General features: G+C 43.6%; 1 pseudogene; it reads right to left on the reverse strand.

Annotated features, from left to right (window-relative positions):
* Positions 1–6,545: 6,545 nt before the first annotated feature.
* On the reverse strand, positions 6,546–17,787 carry LOC146867512 (uncharacterized; annotated as a pseudogene).
* Positions 17,788–21,122: the final 3,335 nt, after the last annotated feature.

Raw genomic sequence — 21,122 nt, forward strand, 5'->3', positions numbered from 1 at the left:
TGGAATCTAATTGATATGGGGGTGGATTTTTATAAAACATGTCGTCAAGAACATCATCCTCCGATTCATGCACACCATATCCTCCTGACTCTATATTATTTCTCTTTTCCATAAATTTTCTATTGCTAATCTCTTCAGCACTTCTCACAGGAAACAACCCATCAGTCATATTTACGCTTCGCCAGCTCCTCATTCTATCATCATGATTCTCCTGTCCATACGATCTACCAAACATATATTTGTACCTTCCACCACTCCTCTGTAGTTCTCTGTCATGCATCTCATCTTCCCATTCTGTCAATGCTTCAAACTGTGTTGGTCTAGGTCTCGGTTCTAGATTCATCATTCTCTCTCTCAAATTTCTCAAAACCGCTAAATTGAACGAACCATGTTCTGGAATAGCTAAAACTCCATCATCTTTTGTATACTTTGCCCAGTTGTCCAACCAAATAAAAGTATGATATCCGTATTTCGCAACCATATAGGATGCGGGCGATTTTGGTGGGGGAAGCAACTGTCCCTCTCTTGTCACAATCGGTTTGTCCTTTTAAAATAAACTCTTGATCTTTCCAAACCAGGACTTTTTCTCTTTTCCTGGTGGATCGTAATACATAATTTTGTCTTCCGTGTATCACTAGATTTTCCCTACGACTATTCTGTTGTTTTAACCAATCGTAGCGCGACTCAAACTAACGCACCAATCAGGAGTGTCTACGTCACCCTGTAATTCTCCACTCTCAGCGCGGCATACACTAACGCACAAATCAGGAGCGTCTATGTTTCTTACTGGCTGGCCAATCCCAGCGCGGTCTTTCTGACGTCAGCTTTTCTCGCTACTCCTGCTTCTGCTGACCCCTCCTTTACAAAATTTATCGGCAAACTTTCTTACGTTCTTTCTGACTCACAAATCTGTTAGTAACGACATAAAAACGCCACCATTATCTTTTTCGCTAACAAAAGAATAGTTAATGATCTTTCTTACAAGAATTCTGTCTTTCCCGAGACCAGCGCTTACCTCTGCCCTACTACAGAATCGTTACTTCCGTTGGTAAAGTAGCACATCCCTCTGCCTTACCCTTCTAACAAGCATTAGCTAACTGTTTCTCTAGAATTAAGACACCTAGTTGGAGACGCTCTGCTCCTGAGAAATAAAACCAGAGTTTCACAATTAACCTGAATGCTATTTCATTCACGGACTTCCATACGGAAAATGTAGTTCATTCACACAGAAATCTGTCTTTCCCGAGAGCAGCGCTTACCTCTGCCCTACCACAGAATTATGACACTCGTTAACAAAGTAGCACTTCCCTCTACTTTATCCTTCTAACAAGCTTAGGGAACACCTATTACCTTTCCAGTGATAAGCGTAATCCGAGTGCCTTTTGGACTCCTGGTACCTAAGACCAAAATTTCACAGGTGTCCTTTGCTATCATACATTTCTCTCATACAGAAAATGTCCCTAGCAGTAACACACGACGATGTTACCAAATCGAACCCAGACAATGCGTCGTGCAACTTCAATCGTCAAACGTTTTCCCTGTGTACCTACAGAGCAACAACAATTCCGTCTTTTCCCGAGATCAGCGCTCACCTCTGCTCTACTACGAACCGTTACAAACTTCCGACTTCCTACATCCCAGAAGCCGTCAAACAACATAGAACTCGACGTAACTCAACATAGAGTGTTAATACATAAACCAATACTTATACACAATCAGTAATCAATAAGCAATTTACAAGCAATAATCACCAAACCAAAACAATAAAACAATGCTACCAGAAAAACTGATCCAGTGCAAGACTGGGAAATGGGGAACAACATATACCGATATCCTCCCTGCGTCGCAGACCCGTCATCACGCACACTCATTCATACACACATTCATTGGTGGGGCCCATAACACCAACTCACACACGTCACCATTCACAAGTCTACACACACAAGAGAGATGAGTAATTCAAGCGCTGGACATGTGGGGGGGAACACCTTGTAACCTATAGGGAAAGAAAAGTTATTTTACAAAATATACATTAACATCCGTCGCCTATAGATCCCTAATCCTAAACATCAAGGCACTCCACCCACTTGGTTGATGGACCAATTAGTTGGATTGGTTGATGGTGATTTAGAACCAGCTAAAACACATTTAAGTCTCAGAAACCTTATTTCCCTTAATGAAAAACCACAAACTCATATTTCTTGTTAATCAATATTTGTTAATCTAAATTTTCATAATAATCTATATTATCATTTGTTTCGTCAAAGTTTAGACTTTCCAAATCAATTAAAGTAAATCGTCGAACATCATATTTACCTAATCTGGCTATTTGGAGTCCTCTAATTCATTGGCTCTGCATAACCAAATTTGTCGTAAATTGTCCGAATAAGCAGGTCAAGGCTCAAAGTTCAAAGTCCTCTGCTCAGCACGTTACAGTCCCCAAATTTATCAAAGGACCAGAAATCGTGCAAGCATCTATCCTAGCCCGTGGATTTGGGAAAAGTTTGCAGTCATCAAACGGTCGGGCAACATCTGGACCATCAGGAAAGGCGTCACGAACTGTACTTACTCTCTATTCTACCTCCCTTTTTATAATGATTTCAGGTTAAAGAAGATACATTTTTAGGCCAAGAACAGTGGTGATTGGCTGATTGGGATCGTCCGATTCTTATTCCCAGATTCTCAGTACAGTTCGAGGGGTGAGGTCACTTGTCAGCCAAAGTGTCGGCTTGTTCCGGTTTACTGTAAGGTTGATTGTTCCCCTATCTTGACGAACCACCAAATTCATATCCTTGACCAGGAACATGATGAGCAAAGGTCGCTAAGAGGTTCACAATACTGTTCGTACATGCGCAGTCCACTCCGCGCCTCACAAGACAGTGGCCACTTCTGCGTGCAATGTCAGCGGCCATATTGGATTAGGCCCAGATGTCAACTTAAGCGAAACAAACACAAAAGAACAATTAATACATGGAAATGGTGACTCTAATGTTAACCCCTTACTAATCCCTCTATGTGCTTGTATTTATCTAGCATATTGCGACATTCAAAGCCATTATATTCACCTTTTTCGATGATGCAATGTCACAAAGCAACATATATCATGCAATATTCTATTACCACATATATTACTCATTAATATGCGTACAGATTTTAGTTATGAGAGTTATTTAGCCATGCAAATAGCAAATCCCATGTATAGTTTAAGTTTTAATAATGTTGATTAGTATACATGCAACACTCATTTAATAATATTATAGTTAATAGATTATATAGTTAGTATTTTCATGCAAGAATAGAGGAGGTATACAAAATTTTGCACTACCTGCTCCATCAAAATCAATAGGGAAATTACATTCTCCGGATTTCTATTTTAAAATCTCCCACTTCCCTGCCCTAAAATGTTGGCATGTCTGCAGTGCACAATCTGAGTCACACAAGACCAGCCCCTGCCATCTGAAGCCCACCGAGGAATCTGGTTTCTGCATGCAGGAATCGGGAGGTAGGAGTCTAGCCTTGAAATCAGTAGTCTCCCACCTGAATCGGAAGGGTTGGCATGTATAAATAAAACTGGTCATGCATAACACAAAATGATGGGACCCTCATGCAAAATGTGAAGGGGGCTGTGGTATCCTAGGTTTGTGCATGTAGGTTGTGGAATGTCGAAATCAGGCTTATAATGTTATAGGATTATTATAGAATACTGTTAGTAAATTGCCTGGTGACTGCCTTTGCAGATGGGACGTTTCTGATGCCACATTTCACTTAAACTAACTACAAGTGCTTACAGAGTGTTGCACTTTTCCACATTGGAGATGACTGAAGGAAGTATTTGGTATTTGGTATTTATTTATTATGCATGATTAATTAAAACCTTTGCATATACAAAAATAAAATTCCGCTCATTCCATAATAAAATCACTATATACAAAAACTTATTTGTCACAGGCAATAAAATTATTGACACAATTTGCAAATGTTAACTGTTATTGTTGTTATAACTGTAGCTGAAGGTGTTTGAATTTAGATTTCATAAATAACTTAGTCTTTCAGCGACTCAATCCAGGTTTTTTAGTCTCTTTGCGGTAATGTCAAGGAATTTAATCAACCTACAGTTTAGCTGTACACGGTCTGGATTAAGGCACAACATTAATGCTTGTCTACATGATCTGACACCATATTGTTTGAAGGCGGGTTTTAAAAGGGTACTCCTAATGTCTTTTAGCTTACTGCAAATACATATGATATGGATTGCGTCTTCTGTACCACTGCTACATAGCCGGCATTGGTCGTTTTCATCATTTCTCTCCCAGGGAGGCAGGAATTGGTTGAAGGGGCCTGCCCCCAGTCTCAGTCTGAGGAATTTTTCCTTTATAATAATTTTTAAGCCCACTTTCAGGTAGGGCTGAGGTGTTAATTTGTTGTAAGTGTGTAAGACCATCCAGCCATGAGATCTTTTAGCTAGGGTTTTTTTATCCTCTAGTGCAGATAGGGTACGAGTTACCTTTGTGACTATTTTTAAAAAAATGTGATGGTTACCTTGAACTTCCCACAGTTCTGATAACCCTAGCTGTTTGATCGCCTCCTAGAGGTAAGTGTTTGCCGGTGTATTTCTTGGGAAGGAGGGTTCTGTCCAGAGTAGCTCGTTCAGGGTTCCCTTGTCATCGTGTTTAATTTTATGCAAGCATTTCACGTAAGCTCCCATACGTTCTAAGGACTGTTTTTGAAGTCCGAATTCTAATCGAATTTGGGCGGGGGAGGCAGTTCTAGGGATTGTGGAAAATTGCGCGGTATGCCTTAGATATTATGTTATCAAGAGTTACGGCATCTTTTCCCATCAGCGCTTCGCTCCCGTAGTATATGGTTGGCTGAAATTTTGCTTGCATGATCTTGAGCAAGGGGTCAAGTGACATGTCCGGTAAAAGCTTCTTAAGGGGTTTAATTGTTAGGTATGTTGTTACCCCCTTTCTCCGCACGGCTTCTATTTGTGGTTTTGCTGAGTTATTTTGATCCAGTATGACCCCTAAGTATTTGTAACTAGTACCTTGATCCAGGCGATGTCCTTCTAGGAACCAGCTAAGGTGTTTTCTCTTGTGGTAATTAACCGCCATGGTTTTTGTTTTGTTGTAATTTATTTTTAAAGCGTTTTCTTGCGAAAATTTTAAAGTGGCATTCAATAGGTGTTGTAGGCCAACGGGGGTCCTGCTTATCAAAACCAAGTCATCCGCGTATAACAGGCAAGGTAGAGAAACATTTCCTAGTTTAGGTGCGTGGCCTGCACTATTGATCAGTATCTCTGGTAAGTCTGCAAGAAACAGGTTGAATAACATGGGCGCTAAAACGCATCCTTGTTTGAGTCCTTTTGAGGTGGGAATTCTTCTTGATATTTTACCACCGTTTGCAAGTTTTATCCTAACCCATGTGTTAGTATGCAGATTCCTTAGTTGGGAAAGTAGATTGGAAGGAATACCCCAACTGTTAAGTTTTTGCCAAAGCTTGGTACGATCGACATGGTCGAAAGCTGCTGTAAAATCTATAAAGCATAGAAAAAGTGGGTATTTTCCCTGTTTAGCAGCGTCCATGAGCAGGGTCAGTGCCATTATGTTGGTTATAGTTCCTTGCCTTTTCCGGAAGCCAGTTTGGGTCAAGGGTATTACCTTGTTTTCTTCAGCCCAGGTAGATATTTCTTTTAAGAGGAGCCCTGCAAAATATTTAGTCTCTGTATCAATCAGGGTTATTAAGCGATAATTTTTTGGTTCGGCCCTAGCCCCTTGCTTGTAAATTGGGCTTATAATTGAGCCTCTCCATGAGTCTGGGATTGTGGAATTTGTAACTGCATATTGAAAGATGGGCTCCAGTGCCTTGCTCCAGAAGTCCGGATCGCTTTTAAACAGTATTGGTGGTATCCCATTAGGGCCCGGGGCACCTGTTGGTCGGCCCTTTGCTATTTGGATCATTATCGATTTGGTAGTTTGGGCCGAATTCTCTCCGTTTGTGGACAATTCTGCTAAGGTTTCTGTAGAATGCTCTTTGTATTGGTATGGAACTATTCTTATATAGTTGTCAGGTGGATGCTGGCTGAAAAGTGCTGATTGATTTTTAACCTTGATGCTACTCCCAGGAATTTGATGTTTAGAGTGGCTTATTGGTTCTTCGTTATTATTGAAATGGTTGAAAAGAAAGTTTGCCCAAGACTGAAGGAAGTAACCTGAAGATCCCTGTTTTGCTGTACTATTGAGTGAGGGACATATATTCAGCCTCTATTGCCTCTTTTGCCTCTCTTCATTGACCTATGGAGGCCGGTGTAGTGAAGAAAAGTCCCAACATGTTGTATTCAAGTTCTAAGGTATATATTTAATTGGAGTTCTTTGTGGTGTGACCACTGGTCTCACAGTTCCTTTTACAGTCCACAAACTACACCTTCACCTCACAACCATGGCCTTATGTGAACGTGGGCCTAATTCCTCCCTATTCCCTCGAGCTCTGTCCCGCAACGCCCTGGGGTGGAATACTGTGACATGGACATTCGCCTGACACTGTTACGTTTACTCCACTGTCCTCAGCTTTTTCTGCTTTTGCTCCATGTCAGTGGCCAGACTGTGCAACGCAGGACTACAGAGAGCTGCGCCGATCAGCACTTGGCTGTGCGTGCTGTGCCAGTAGGTATTTAGTTGGTATAGCAACTGAAGTCTCTTGGCATTGCTTGTGCGCTGTGCCGAGTAGCTAAAGGCAGTATAGAGCAACTGTGGTTTTGAGCACAAGGACCTAAAGTTACTGTTCAGGCAGACAAGTGATTAAAGTTACTGTTGGCTACCAGGAAGAAAAATAATATTAAAGATAACTTTTGTTGGAGCGACAAGTCTCTGATCGTGGAGGAGAGTAAGGAGAAGGGCTGAAGCACATGTGTCGTATCCGGTGAAAGGCTGCAGCTTTGGAAGACATTAATCACCTTTGCGATTTGATATGATTTTCAGGAAGACTATTTTACGCACATTCCTTTTGCTGTGCTGTTAGTGAGATAATTATTTTACATTCTCAGGTGGAGCTCGTGTGTGAATAGCACAGAGGCTGTGGGTAGACTGCTTTATAAAGTCATAGCATATTTGATTTGCATGTGTTTTTTTAACAGAAATAATGTTGTTGCTTTCCTTAGGTTCTACCATGCAGAACGTCATACCACCACCTTTTTTCTTATCCTCCCCTGGTGAGCCTGTTATCATCTGTTCAAGGAGGAAAAAATGTTTTCTTACACTATGCTTACGTTTGTGCGACTTCTTTCACTGAAGAGAGGAAAACTTCATTATTGTTGCATCGTTTGGGGTCTGAGGGCGAGGATGTGTTTGAGCATTTGCCAGACCTAGTGGATGATGAATTAGATGATTTGAACTAATTAGAGATATGTTTAAGGAAATTAGATCCACATTACCTGCCGAAGGTGAGCACAATTTTAGAATGTTATCACTTCGGCAGGAGGGTACAAAAATCTTACGAGTCTGTAGAGGCTTACTTAACCGACCTCCATAATCTGGCGGCAACCTGTACGTTTAGGGACAGTTTGGAGAAGTGGCTGCGCAACCAATTCATGTTGGGGTGCAATATCAAGAGACAAGCATGAGATATGGTTGAATGACGACCCGAAATTACATGAAGTGTTGGTGGTTGCCAAACGAGTAGAACACTCTATTTTCTGTATAGAGGTATGTTAGACCTGGCATCCTTGGTGTGGTTTCCCCTGACTTTTTGCCTCTACCTCCTGTATTTTTGACACTGTGCTGGATTTCGTTTTTGCTGGTTTAGATGCTTTGGGCACTTTGCCACTGCTGATCAGCGCCAAAGTGCAAGTGCTCCCTGGTTTAATTATTATTATGATTGGTTATGCATGATTGGCATATTTGTTTTACCAGTAGGTCCCTAGTAAAGTGCACTGAGTGTGCCAGGGCTGGTAATTCAAATGCTACTAGTGGGCCTGCAGCACTGATTGTGCCACCCACATGAGTAGCCCGAAAATAGTGTCTCAGGCCTGCCTCTGCAGTGCCTGTGCGCAGTCTGTGAACTGCCATGTTGTACTGGCCAGTGTACACACTTGCCAGGCCTAACCCTTCCCTTTTCTTACACATTGGACACCCCTGTGGTAGGCCCAAGGTACCCCCCTGGGCAGGGTGCAGTGTATGTGAAAGGTAGGACATGTTCCGGTGTGGGTAACATGTCCTGATAGTGAAATACTGCCAATTTCGTTTTTCACTATTGAGAGGCTATCTTGCCCATAGGTTAGAATGGGGAATGCTGTGTTTCATATTTACCTGCATATCTTTCCATAGCGGCAAGATCGACATATGGAGTCTGGTATCCCTGAACTCAGAATTTGATAACGCATCTTTTAGGAAAGATGGTTTTTAAATTCTGTGTTTGAAAATAGCACTTTTAGAAACTGGCTATTTTCCTGTTCAACCTTTCTGTGTGCCTCTGCCTGTTTGTGTATTGACTGGTGTTGCAGGGATTCTGCTTATGCACAGAACTATGCGCAGGAACCCAGGACCTCAGAGAATTGTGGTGTACCAAAAACTCCCCTCAGAACCCAGAACCCCTTATCCGACTAGCTTAGTGTCCCATTTGTTATCCGAGATCTAGCTCGGCGGTCCCAATGTATAGACAACCCAGAACAAGCGACTTAGAATATTCTCAGGAATGGTGGGAATCAGAAATACCTTTTCGTTATTATTCTCATATCAGCCCACAACAGAATAAACAGAGACACGGTTAAAGTTTAAAGAGTTTAATTTATAAACCTCGCATCCTAAGATACATAAGCAGACAAATGGTTAAGATCAGAACCATCAGCATTGTTACAATACCATAGAAAATGAAAGGAGCAATCATAATAAAATGACAGTGGAAAGCAGCCACCCTCCTTTCGCTAGTAAACTAATAGTATTATTATTAGACTATTAGAAGGTCTCTAGGCTTGAATGGGGGACCCCATACCGTATAGGTCAGCTTAGTGGAATCACATCACAGGATCAGCTAGGCTCTCTCCTGGGAACACTCTTCTGCCGACTGACTCTAAAACATGCTGCACTGCAATATTAACAAGCATTGGCATAGCCAATAGGTCTCGCGTTTGGGACCTTATAAGTGTTTAGCCATGCAACAGTTAATGTTACTGCACCAAGGATATTGTGCTGGATAACTAAACACTTAAACGGTCCCAAAGGCGAGACCTATTGGCTATGCCAATGCTTGTTAGCATTTGAGTGTGATTATAGAGGTATGGGCGAAACCGTTTAGGGCCTTTCCGTCCAGAATTTGATGGCCTGTGGTGTTGAAAGCACTGCTAGATAACAAGGGTATAAGAAGTCGGGAATGGGCACAAGTGAAGGGTATGACATGAAATTCCAAATGTCAAAATCATAAAATGTGTGATTTAAGATATGGATGTCGTTTAAGAACAAATGTGTTATTTTCGTGAAAGTTAAAAACAACCAATAACTGCATTGTAAATAGAGACACGAGTTTTCCATTTTTACTATAAATGCTTCCCTCTCTTTATTTTAAAAATCACAAAGAAGCAGAGGTTAAGGGTCTGATTTGCAAAGGGACTTACGTGTAGTAAAGGTACAAGTGCGGAGTCTCTGTACTCTGGGCATCCTCTCTGTCCAGCGCACTGCAGTGAGTGCAGTGCGGAGATCCTGCCATGAGTGAAGAGACACGTAACTTTATTGCATATTAGTCCCTTTGTGATTTGAGCCCCAAGCCTTCATTTAAGGGTCTCACCATATGTTCAATCATGTCTGCTAGATCAAACGTTATGCATATAATCAGAAGCCCTAGTATTAAAACATGCCATCTTGTAATGTGCCATAGATTGTCATTACCTTTTCTGTTTGCGAAAGGCACCAGTTATCGAAAGTAGTAAAATAAACTTTTACTAAACTCACCTTGGTGAAACTGCAACGATTGCTGTTGCTTATTGAGGAGCATAAGGGCTGGTACCCAGCTAATGCCCCGTGCGCTCATTGAGAAAAGTGTGGGGTGACCAGCAATATCAAAGGAGAGGCAGAACGATCTATGAGTATGAACATAGACAAGAACAGAGGAGAGGATAGGATAGTGGAATGAAGGGTCCCGAACACAGGAGAGGGTTGAGTAGTCGGTTACAGGACAGGCAGTCAGTGCGAAGGGAAACGCAGGGGAAACTGTTGGATGAAAGAGGCAAAGATTTGATGAAGGGAGGACAAAATGGTTACGGGGGGGGGGGGCACAGGGTTGATTAGCTACTTTCATAAGAGGAAACGTTTGTTAGGAGGATGTTGTGTTAAATCGTAATAATGTAACTGCGCAGGGTTGAGGCGAGTGAGGACTTGAGCACTGTGCACTAATTATAGTGTTAATCTTGGAGCAGATGTAGCAGGGTGAAGTCATGAGCAGGTAAGGATGAACAATAGAATACTGATAATTGAAGATGATGGAGAGAGTAAAGAGCTGAAGGTTTGCACAGAGCGCTTGTGGATGGTGAGGTAATGAGGTCCTGGAAATAGATAGATTTGACACCTCCTAGATCATTATGCAGTGTATGAAGGGCTTGCTTATTAACCAAGAAGTTAGCAGTGAATATGTGCTTTCGCCATTTATGTACTGCTGCCCTCATTTACTGTTATGCGCTCTTATTTCAAGTGTAATTCATGGCTGAGGCCTATCTTTGGTACAAGGTGGATAATGAAGCAGTTGTATGAGCTGTAGTGTAAGACTGAAGTGAGGTCTTTATGAAGATCACGTGGAAAGCAGTGAGAGCAGTGGGGTCCTGTTTTCTACAGCAGATGGGTACATGAGAGAGCGATCTACAAGGAGACGAACTGATTTGCATGTGAAATGTGTGATGTCAGATGGAGCGATGATGGGTTTAGATTTGGATAAAGGGTTTGAAATTAGCATAACATTGAGTGGCTTACCTTGCTTGTGGGTGGGATTAAGGAAGGTGTCATTTGAGGAGTGATCAGACAGAAGTGGAGACACTGCCGAAAGCATCAGTAAAATATTTTGGCAAGTTATGGTCACACCAGTGAAAGCAGAATCGTTTGGTGAAGGCAATAAATAGGTGTGTAGCATAATTTCCGCCAGCTGTAACTGAAAGCCATTACTATATAGTTACAGAGACGAATGCGTTTCCAGATGTTTGGAATGAAAGAGGCTTATGGTGCGAGTCCTAATGAGAAAACATCTTGTCATCCATAATAAAACACTGACCAAGGAGAGTAAGATCACATAGGTATGCTTTACTAAGGTAATACCTAAAACAAAACAGATGTTACATTGGTTTTGAAATAACAGTAAAATCATGAGTCTGAGTCTTAGGACCTGGAAGGCCAGTGCAATCAGGAGTGAAATATGGACAGTATTGGAGCATGCTAGTATAAACTATGTTCAGGATCCTTTGAGACACCTTTAAAAACTACATTTTAATACAAGTAAAAGGAATAGCTCCTTTCCGCTCCTAAAGCGTCTTTTTTTTAACGCAGAACAAAATGCTGTATGGTGCTCTGTAAAACACGTTAGCGCCACCTGGTGTATTTCATGCAATACGGCCCCAGAAATATTCTGCCAAATGCAATGGATCTCCGTCACATAAACAAAGGCAATAAAAATCAAACATCAAAGCGGCGAAAGTGAAAGTAATCGAGCAGAGCATCAAAGGGCTGGGTGAGAAGGGAGGGGGGAATGCAAGGGTCAAAGCGGCTAAAGTGAAAGAAAGCTATAGAGAAGGGAGGGGGGAGTGAGAGCAGCTGTGCATGTGCATGTGATCGTGCACTCAAGGTTTAGGCCAGCCAAAAGACTGTGGGTAGCACTTTGAAAATCCCACATATAAAATGTCTCTTCGAGCCTTTGGCTCAGCGAGACCTAAAAAGCACTCGTCTTTCAGGTATCTGCAGCTGCGTGCATGTTATGGCTAAATAGTGGTACGATCAACCTGAACATAACAACATGCACCGTCTAGTGACCCAGACTCGTTCTTTACACGGTGTACAGACCAAGGTCACTGCTCACTGTTAAGGATGTTAAACAACAGACAGTTCTCATGTGAAGCAAAGTCGAGTAAGCATTTCTTAATTAATAACATGTGACAACAGTGTCGCGTGCAAAAGCAGCAGAAGCAGCAAGATGGCTTTCTAACATCTAACACGGTTGTGCTAACTTAGCATTGTACATAGGGAGATAGGTATCATCACTACACCCCCCTTTGATCGGACCACTAACCACTAGGGGCACACTTTCAAGAACGCAGAGTTCAAGTTCGATAGAACAGAATCAAGGGCATGAACTGTAAGTCCATATAAGGTAAGTGAAAAAGTTCGAAAAAAAGAAAAAGAAAAACGATGTCGTTAGGAAAAAACCTCTTTAAAAGGGAAAAAAGCATAACATCGATGGCTGCACCATGAAATGAAGAGGACACAAAGTCAATCCATCAGGGTGTAGGCACAATAAGTTGCAACAGCTTCCAAGAGAAAATCATTGGAACGGTCCGCAAAATTATCTGCCATCCAGTTAAGCAAGGGAAAGGAACACACGTGTTCCTCGACTAAAGGAGCCTCAAGTACCAAACTTGGATAACAGGCGGGTTCTTCAAGATAACTCCGTTCCAAGAAGTCAGCAGCCGCCTTTCCGATGTCCCAATTCCCAAGGACTCCATGCACAGCTGCACAGGCCATAATCCCGATGCCAGAACAGTCCAACTCATGAACCACCAAGGGGCTCAGCAGTTGACTATAATCCGGAACAGGAGACACCGATGACGACAAGCACAAATCCAGAGCCCACTGGAATGGACAATCTAGGCAATGAAAAACAGGTTGCACACAAGTAAAGAAGGGAAACCGGAACGACAATCCATAGGCGCTGCTTAAGGTAGCCAATGGTAAAGTGCCATAGTTATCAAGCATCCGGTTACGCAGATGGAGCAGCCTGGGGATGCTGCCTTGGTACGCAAGTTGTGCATCCATTGCGCAGCACGCAAATCAGTAGAAGCACCCCAGCTACAAGGGCGAGAAGCAAAGGGAGACCTCCGAAGACGCTGGAAAAATAGAATGAAAAAATGCGGGGATCACACCAAAAATAGTTTGAAACAAGGTCACGAGGCCGGAGCCCACAATCTTAAAAAAATGAACCAAGCCACTAGTTGACGAGGCATTAAAGATAGTCTGAATCAAGGTTCCAAAATGTAGTGGGAGATCAGTATTCAAAAGTGCTTGTACTTCCGTGCGTGTGTTAGCTATGTGAAGGACAAATGTTTCACGGGATGAAGTCAACGCGACTTCTTTCTGAGACAATAGAGCCCTTATTCTGCTCATCTTGTTGAACTCTGCTTTCAAGGTTGGAATAGAAGGCCAGATAGAAACATCGAGCCGGCCATGCGGGGGTGGGAAAAGGACGTTATTGCAGCAAACTACTCGCTGTGATACTGTCACTATGTAAGGAATTCCCACTAACATCCCACAGCAAGCTTCATTATTTAATATCAAATAACTACCGTTAGCAAGCAGAGTAAAAGACGGTGTTATAACTGGCACCGGAATCCCTTTCAGGATGCACGCTAAATTAGGTAACTGAATATGTCTACAAACTACAGAGTGATCTGGAGTGGAAGTACACTCCTCCCCCTTCAAGTAAACTTCTGCACCATCTCTCACACATCTATACGTGAATGGGAGTGACCAAACCTCGTGCAGGAAGGCAGAACCAAGTTGTTCATATCTGCCAAGAGCATAATGTTTCATGCACGAACTAAACTTAAACAGGGGAAAAGGTAATGTGATCAACCCGTGGATAAGCCACACGGCAGAATTTAATTAAGCAACAGAGAAAGGTAAAGGTTCTAACTTCTCAATGTGCAGCAGTGAGTAAGTAGCATCTTTCATGGACATAAACTGTTTCTTTGCAGTTAAATTAAAAGGGAGGACCAAGATGAAACATTCATGTAACCCCAAGGTACCTTCCCTGCCTTTAACGTTTGCAAGGTCCATGCAAACTGCATAATAGAACGCAATTGGTTTTGACCATGATACAATACAGACAAATCATCTTGCACAATGTCTAACACAGATGGCACAATATTATCTAAAGTATAAATTCTGGAAGACAGGGTGTTAATGCTATTATCTATTACAGCCAATACTTTCTCCATATTGGCTTGATCAATAGCCCGTAACCTGGATGCAGCCTCAATCTGTGACAGCTTCCAAACTTCGTTGTAAACAGCATATACCCATCTTTTGGACCTGCCAGTAGCAGGGCCCTTAACAAAATCATTCAAATCTATTTTGTCGTTTAATTTCGATAAATTGAAGTTTAACAGATGCTAAAGTAGAATGTTGCAGCCATGATTGGCATAACTTCCCCACAGAGTAGGTAGTTACACTATGAGAGGATTCAAAACGTGGGTCCACACGAACTTGTGTATACCCCTGTTTGAAACCTAGAAACCGATGTTGACAGACATCTGAACTTGTCTGCCACACTAACCACCCTTCCGGATTTAAATCAGTAATGTTGAAGGATGTGTTGGACACGCATGCCTGCAAGTTAGAAAGGGGAAGATCTGTATGATTACCCCAACCAGGGTAAGCACCCAGATCCGGAATCGAGGGTGAATTTAATTTTTTTGTAGTACCCAATCCAAAGCAGGTGGTCTGAAAAATTGAAGAATTTAAAAATAACATATGATTCGGGATAAGACAGGCACGATGCAAAGCTTCTGTTCCCTGTACCTGCCACGGTTTAGAACCCCAAACCGATTTAAGATCGATAGTAGCCTTCCACAGATCATATCCTCCAATTGCCAATTTGTCCATAAAGGACTTGGAATACAACAATTTGGTGTGTGTCAGTCTAACTTTAGAAGCAGACTCAGGCGCTACCTTAAAATAAAAGGAGGCCGGGTTTGATACACTGAAATCAGAAAAATAAGTATATTTCTGCACCAACGTGGCTGAGCTGCCCAGCCTAGGTGCGGGACAGTGTTCCCATTGAGTGTAATTTACAAAATTCCTAAACGTATTTGCTTTGTGCAGGAAGTGTGTGCCATAATGTTGATAGCAGAATTGCTCATCATAATTTGCAGTATCTAAATACAAATCTTCAGCATCAAATGCCGCATAATATTTCAAATCTGAAAACAGTGCTTCAATGGCTTTGACATCCCAATCGTCCGAGTGGATGTTCTGTTTAACCACATCACCCATTGAAACACGAAATACATTTGGCACATTAATTACTTCAGTGGGGCCATGAATTTGAAATTTAACAGCATCCCAAGCAATCCCATCACAGACAGGCCAGGCGGTAATGTTCACAAATGTCTGGTCTCTCTTCATGATATGTGATGAGGAGTGGGGGGCCAAAGTTCCATCAATTAGACGAATTGTAGATCTTTCTTACAGGTAGTGTCCATTGATAAGTCTAAAAAACACTACCACAAAGCCAATGGACATAAACAAAAAAATACTTATGAGCACCAGCCAAATGTAAGTCCAAGGGGGAATCAAAAAATGTCTTTTGAACCAGGCAACAAAAATGGAAACTTTCGACGGGGCAATGGAAGTCATGGAATTATTGTCAAAGGAAGAATGTGACTGGGTAATCGCAGTTGATTGTAAAAGAGGCACCGGGACTTCTGTAGGATAAGCATACTCAGGATCTTCAGGCAGATCACCAGCCGTCGGTGGCAGCAAAGGACCAGTGAATGCATGCATCTCGACGGCAACATCAGGCAAGGTGTTAGAAGCAGGGGCTACAACAGAATTTCTCAGCATTGAAGGGCAAGAAACTGCTGGTGTCATACTAAGAAGTATCGGCCACTCTCTGTAGCTTGACATTGTCAATAGAGATGTACCTGTTATCCTTGCGACCAGGAAGTGGAGGTAAAATGACTGTATGTGTACCCTGTACTCCAAGCACTGGAACTGGTGCACGATAAGAGGGGCCAAACTCCTTCTTGTTCTCCACCTTCTCACGGACCAGGTCACCAACTCGAGGTAGCCAGCCGACTACCGGAATCTGAAGTGCAGCATCAGATGTGGAGGACAAATGTTCCTTCGCTAGAGTGTCTCTGGCTTCTTGAAGATTCTGCAATACAGCACAGTGATCATCTAGGTCAAAGGGTGCGGCCGACGCCGCCATGTCTAGACCATCAATGTCTGGGACAAACATTTGTATGCCAAAGAGCATCATGTATGGGGTCCGCCCACCCAGAGACCTTCTAGGGAGATTATTAAGTGCACGTTGGATGTCATACAAGTGGGCTAGCCAGTTCCGGCCAGTACCTAAAACCCTGGCTGTCAAAGATTGCTTTAAGTCACGGTTCATCCACTCCACCACACTATTGCCCTCAGGCCGGTATGGAGACGAAAATTTGACTTGGACCCCCAAATTTCTCATAGCTTCTTTGTACGCCTTAGAGGCGAACGCAGGGCCGTGATCAGAATGAAAGGTACCACACGCAAAACTTCCAACAAAGACACGCAAATCCTTGATGACAGTACGGGCATCAGCACTCCTTTGTGGCCACACCCACAGAAAACGTGTGCACGAATCCACTGCAACCAAGATGTACTTGTACGCAGTATCAGAGGTAAAAGGACCGCAATGATCTAAATAAATGCAAACAAGTGGTTTATTAGAAATATACAACTGCGTTTGTGGTGGACGCGCCGCAGATGAAGGCTTGATCTGCTGACAAATGTCACAATCAAGAACATAGGCGCGTGCTTGTTTGTATAAGCCGAACCACCAGTAACGTTGCTGTAATAAAGATACCGTAGCCGCAACGCCAGCATGCGCGGACGCCATGCCCTCATGGGCTGCTGATATCAAAGATGGTCTACAGTCCGCGTTGGGAATCAATCTGTCACCAACGTCGTTAATCCTCACTAACGGGATGTTATCAGGACTTAAGTGATAATGGTAACGAGAAGGGAAACCTTTCGGAAAGCCCTTACCCGTCTCTGTAGCAGCAATAGCCGCCAAGATGTCATCATCGATCTTACTTTTGGATCTTGTAACTGCTGCTACTAAGAATGTCGCCACAGCGGTTTTTGCTGCCTCGTCAGCCAAACTGTTACCGACAGCATGGACGCCAACACGTTGGTGACCAAGAGTTTGAATTACATCCACGAGAGGCAGACGTTCTTTAAGATCTGCCACTCGAACCCAAAGCAACTTATGCTTAATCGTGCTACCTTTGGAATCATGGTAGTCGTTCTGAGACCAGAAATGAAGATTATCGTTGTATGCTTGGACACAATAAAATGAGTCACTCACTATAAGAGTAGTGACTCGAGGATCAGCAAACTCCAGTGCAAGCACCAGAGCACGAAGCTCTGCCAACTGTGCGGTACAATCACCCAATCACTGTGTATGTACAACATCGGATTGGAACTCACCATTTACGAATGTACCAACCACAATTGCGCAAGCCGCTGAATAGGCGTGCTTTGATCCAGTTGCGGGCTGCGCAGACCCGTCAGTGTAAATGACACAATGGTAATCCTCGAGCTGGCGCAAAGACACAGGAGGTGGATGAACAAATTCATATTGTAAGAACTCCTGAGTCTGTAATGCCGCGTCAAAGATATATGTGACGTCTGGCGAAGTCAAGAAAGTGGCCCATTGTATCCACCTTGGATGCAAAGCCTTAGAATTAGGTACACTAGCTTTCGTCACTGCCTCGAGGGCAGGATATGGTGTCACCACCAGCATACGTTTCCCTTGTGATAGCGCACGTTCTTTCAGGATAGCCATCTGAACTGCTGTCAGTACTTTTTCGACAGCAGAAAATCGCAGCTCAGCTGAAGTGTACAGGTGTGATTTGTATGCAATGGGGACGGTGTCGCCCTCATTGAACGTTTTCAAATAGTCTTTCAGGGGGAGCCACGCGGGTATCAGCAGTTTCAACACTTACAAATGTATCAGTTGCTGTCACCTCCAGATATGGACGCACTGCTTGCCGCACTACTGTAACTTCCGCCACGCTGTCTAGCAGCGTTAGCGCCCATGTCAGGTTCAGAAGCTGTGTCCGTGCCATCTGAAGCATACCTCGCCGTTAGAGCAGCAACTTTCTTTCTGAAACGGGGGCCGTTGACGTGCAGACTCGCCCTGTTTGCCTTTACCGTCGGTCTGGCGAGGTTGCTCACGACCTTGAGCCCCTCTTCCTTTCCCACGGTCTCTGCCACCAGATTGTGATGCTGATGTTTCCTGTGAAGAACGAGGAGAGCGTTGTTCAGAAACCTGAAATCTATCAGGTGACTTAATACGAGAACGATCGCGCAGATCATACGTGCGGTCACTGGAAGACCGGTCGGGTGAGTCAGAACGAGAACCCTGTTTCTGTTGCTGTTTCCCCTGTTTTTTTGCTCTCCAACTCTGCTTTGGAAAGTTGGCATTTTCGTCTTTAGACAAACTCACCTTAGTTTGTTGTACTACATCAGGAATGATCACGGTGGGTTTCACACCCAAGGCGCTACGACCCACCATTCTGTAGGCTTTCTGAATAATTTTTGCGAATTCCCTGGACCTGTCGTTCACATCCACAAGTTCCAGCATATTACCAACTTGGAACTGCATGGCATCTCCTTTGAGGTTGCCCATCACCATTGAACAAACCACATCGAAGCTGTCGACAAGCCTCATTCCCAATTCAATAGCCGCCTCCGCCCCATGGTTCTCTTGAACCTTCTTGATGACGGAGGGTAGTACAGACATAGACGGAGTGCCATAGCACTTCGAATAGGTCGCCGCAAAGACCTTCCCCCAGTTGTCACAATCGGCAATGTCCGGGACCAGGCCTTTAGGCAAAGTAATGGTGAGTATCCTGTGTTTTTGCACAGGACCAGTATTCGGAAAAACTGCTTCCAGTTGATCAAATTTCTCAGCAAACCAATAAGGAAATTCATCCTTACTGGTGGAGCGCTTGCCGACCACCGAATTAACCATAACAGGACTAATAACCACTGCGTGGTGGTCCGTAGGTTGTCCCGCAACAGCAGGTGCCCCCGCCTGCACGGTGCGTGACACGTACTGCACTAAAGCCCTATGTACTGTAATAAGGGCAGTGTGGAGCACACGCAACCCAGCTACCGCCACCGTGAGATAGCGGGGATGAGGCATAAATCCGGCTAGCACCGGCCATGTGGCCCCTGCAATAGACAACGGGCCTATTCTCGCCGGTGTAACCGCATGGGGAAGGGCGCCATTAAACCAAATAGTATGCTGCCAGGCAGAGATAGGAATTTCTTGTGTCCTATATGGGGTATAGACCGCAGGAATCGCAGTGGCAGTATAGGTGTGAAACATATCATCGTCATCCACCGCCGGAAAGGTCACCCATGAGTAAAACAACTCATACGGGTATGACGCATCAGCACTGACCACAAAAATAACAGCCATCCCTTCATCTGGCACCCCATACGTCGTCAAATGACGGCGCAGAGGTGTACGACTATGAGCGGCTATATCAACCGCCATCAGGACACACTAAAGCCTAACAACAATATGAAGTGTAGCACCGGGGTCCAGGAAAAATAACATTTTTAATGATCAAGCTTGAAGGAACCTATTAGTCGAAACCCAGGTAGGTTAAACCGTCACTCCCGTCAACCGGAAACCAGAGTGAGGGTGTTGTGGACTAATAAAAGCACTACTAAGGCGTCTCAAATAGACCAAACGTTAGGTGCGCCATGTTGCAGGGATTCTGCTTATGCACAGAACTATGCGCAGGAACCCAGGACCTCAGAGAATTGTGGTGTACCAAAAACTCCCCTCAGAACCCAGAATCCCTTATCCGACTAGCTTAGTGTCCCATTCGTTATCCGAGATCTAGCTCGGCGGTCCCAATGTATAGACAACCCAGAACAAGCGACTTAGAATATTCTCAGGAATGGTGGGAATCAGAAATACCTTTTCGTTATTATTCTCATATCAGTCCACAACAGAATAAACAGAGACACGGTTAAAGTTTAAAGAGTTTAATTTATAAACCTCGCGTCCTAAGATGCAGTATTTTGGCTAACATAAGCAGACAAATGGTTAAGATCAGAACCATCAGCATTGTTACAATACCATAGAAAATGAAAGGAGCAATCATAATAAAATGACAGTGGAAAGCAGCCACCCTCCTTTCGCTAGTAAACTAATAGTATTATTGTTAGACTATTAGAAGGTCTCTAGGCTTGAATGGGGGACCCCATACCGTATAGGTCAGCTTAGTGGAATCACATCACAGGATCAGCTAGGCTCTCTCCTGGGAACACTCTTCTGCCGACTGACTCTAAAACATGCTGCACTGCAATATTAAAAAGCACTCGTCTTTCAGGTATCTGCAGCTGCGTGCATGTTATGGCTAAATAGTGGTACGATCATCCTGAACACAACAACATGCACCGTCTAGTGACCCAGACTCGTTCTTTACACGGTGTACAGACCAAGGTCACTGCTCACTGTTAAGGATGTTAAACAACAGACAGTTCTCATGTGAAGCAAAGTCGAGTAAGCATTTCTTAATTAATAACATGTGACAACAGTGTCGCGTGCAAAAGCAGCAGAAGCGGCAAGATGGCTTTCTAACATCTAACGCGGTTGTGCTAACTTAGCATTGTACATAGGGAGATAGGTATCATCACTACACTGGTGAGTCAGCACTAGGCTGAATAGACCTATCTGCACCTAGAGTGGTGGGAGGAGTTGCCCCTGGGCCTGAATAGGGGTGTGCTTGCCTTCCACAATGCTGGCTTCACCTCCTGTGGTGTGTCTGATGGCCCTGGCCTTCCCTCACAAAGAAAGAAGACATGCCCTGGCAGAGGGCACCTAGAACTGGATCCTGGACCCCTCACACATGTAAGAACAAAGACTTTTGGGGTATAAATATAAGACCTGAATCCCTAGTAAAGGTAGACTACTTCTGAAATCAAGAGGACTCTCCGCCAAAGAAGATCAATTGAAGAGAATGAGGAAAAGGACTGCCCCTGCTGTGTGACCTGGGGCTGACTTTCAGTTTGCTGTGATTACTAAGGAAGAGATCTGAGGAACTTTGCTGTGTGCTGTGTTCCCCTCCTGCTTTTAGAAAGGACTTTGCTGTGTGC

The sequence above is a fragment of the Triturus cristatus genome, chromosome 1_2 (genome assembly GCF_964204655.1).
Source record: "Triturus cristatus chromosome 1_2, aTriCri1.1, whole genome shotgun sequence".
In the NCBI taxonomy this organism is placed as follows: Eukaryota; Metazoa; Chordata; class Amphibia; order Caudata; family Salamandridae; genus Triturus; species Triturus cristatus.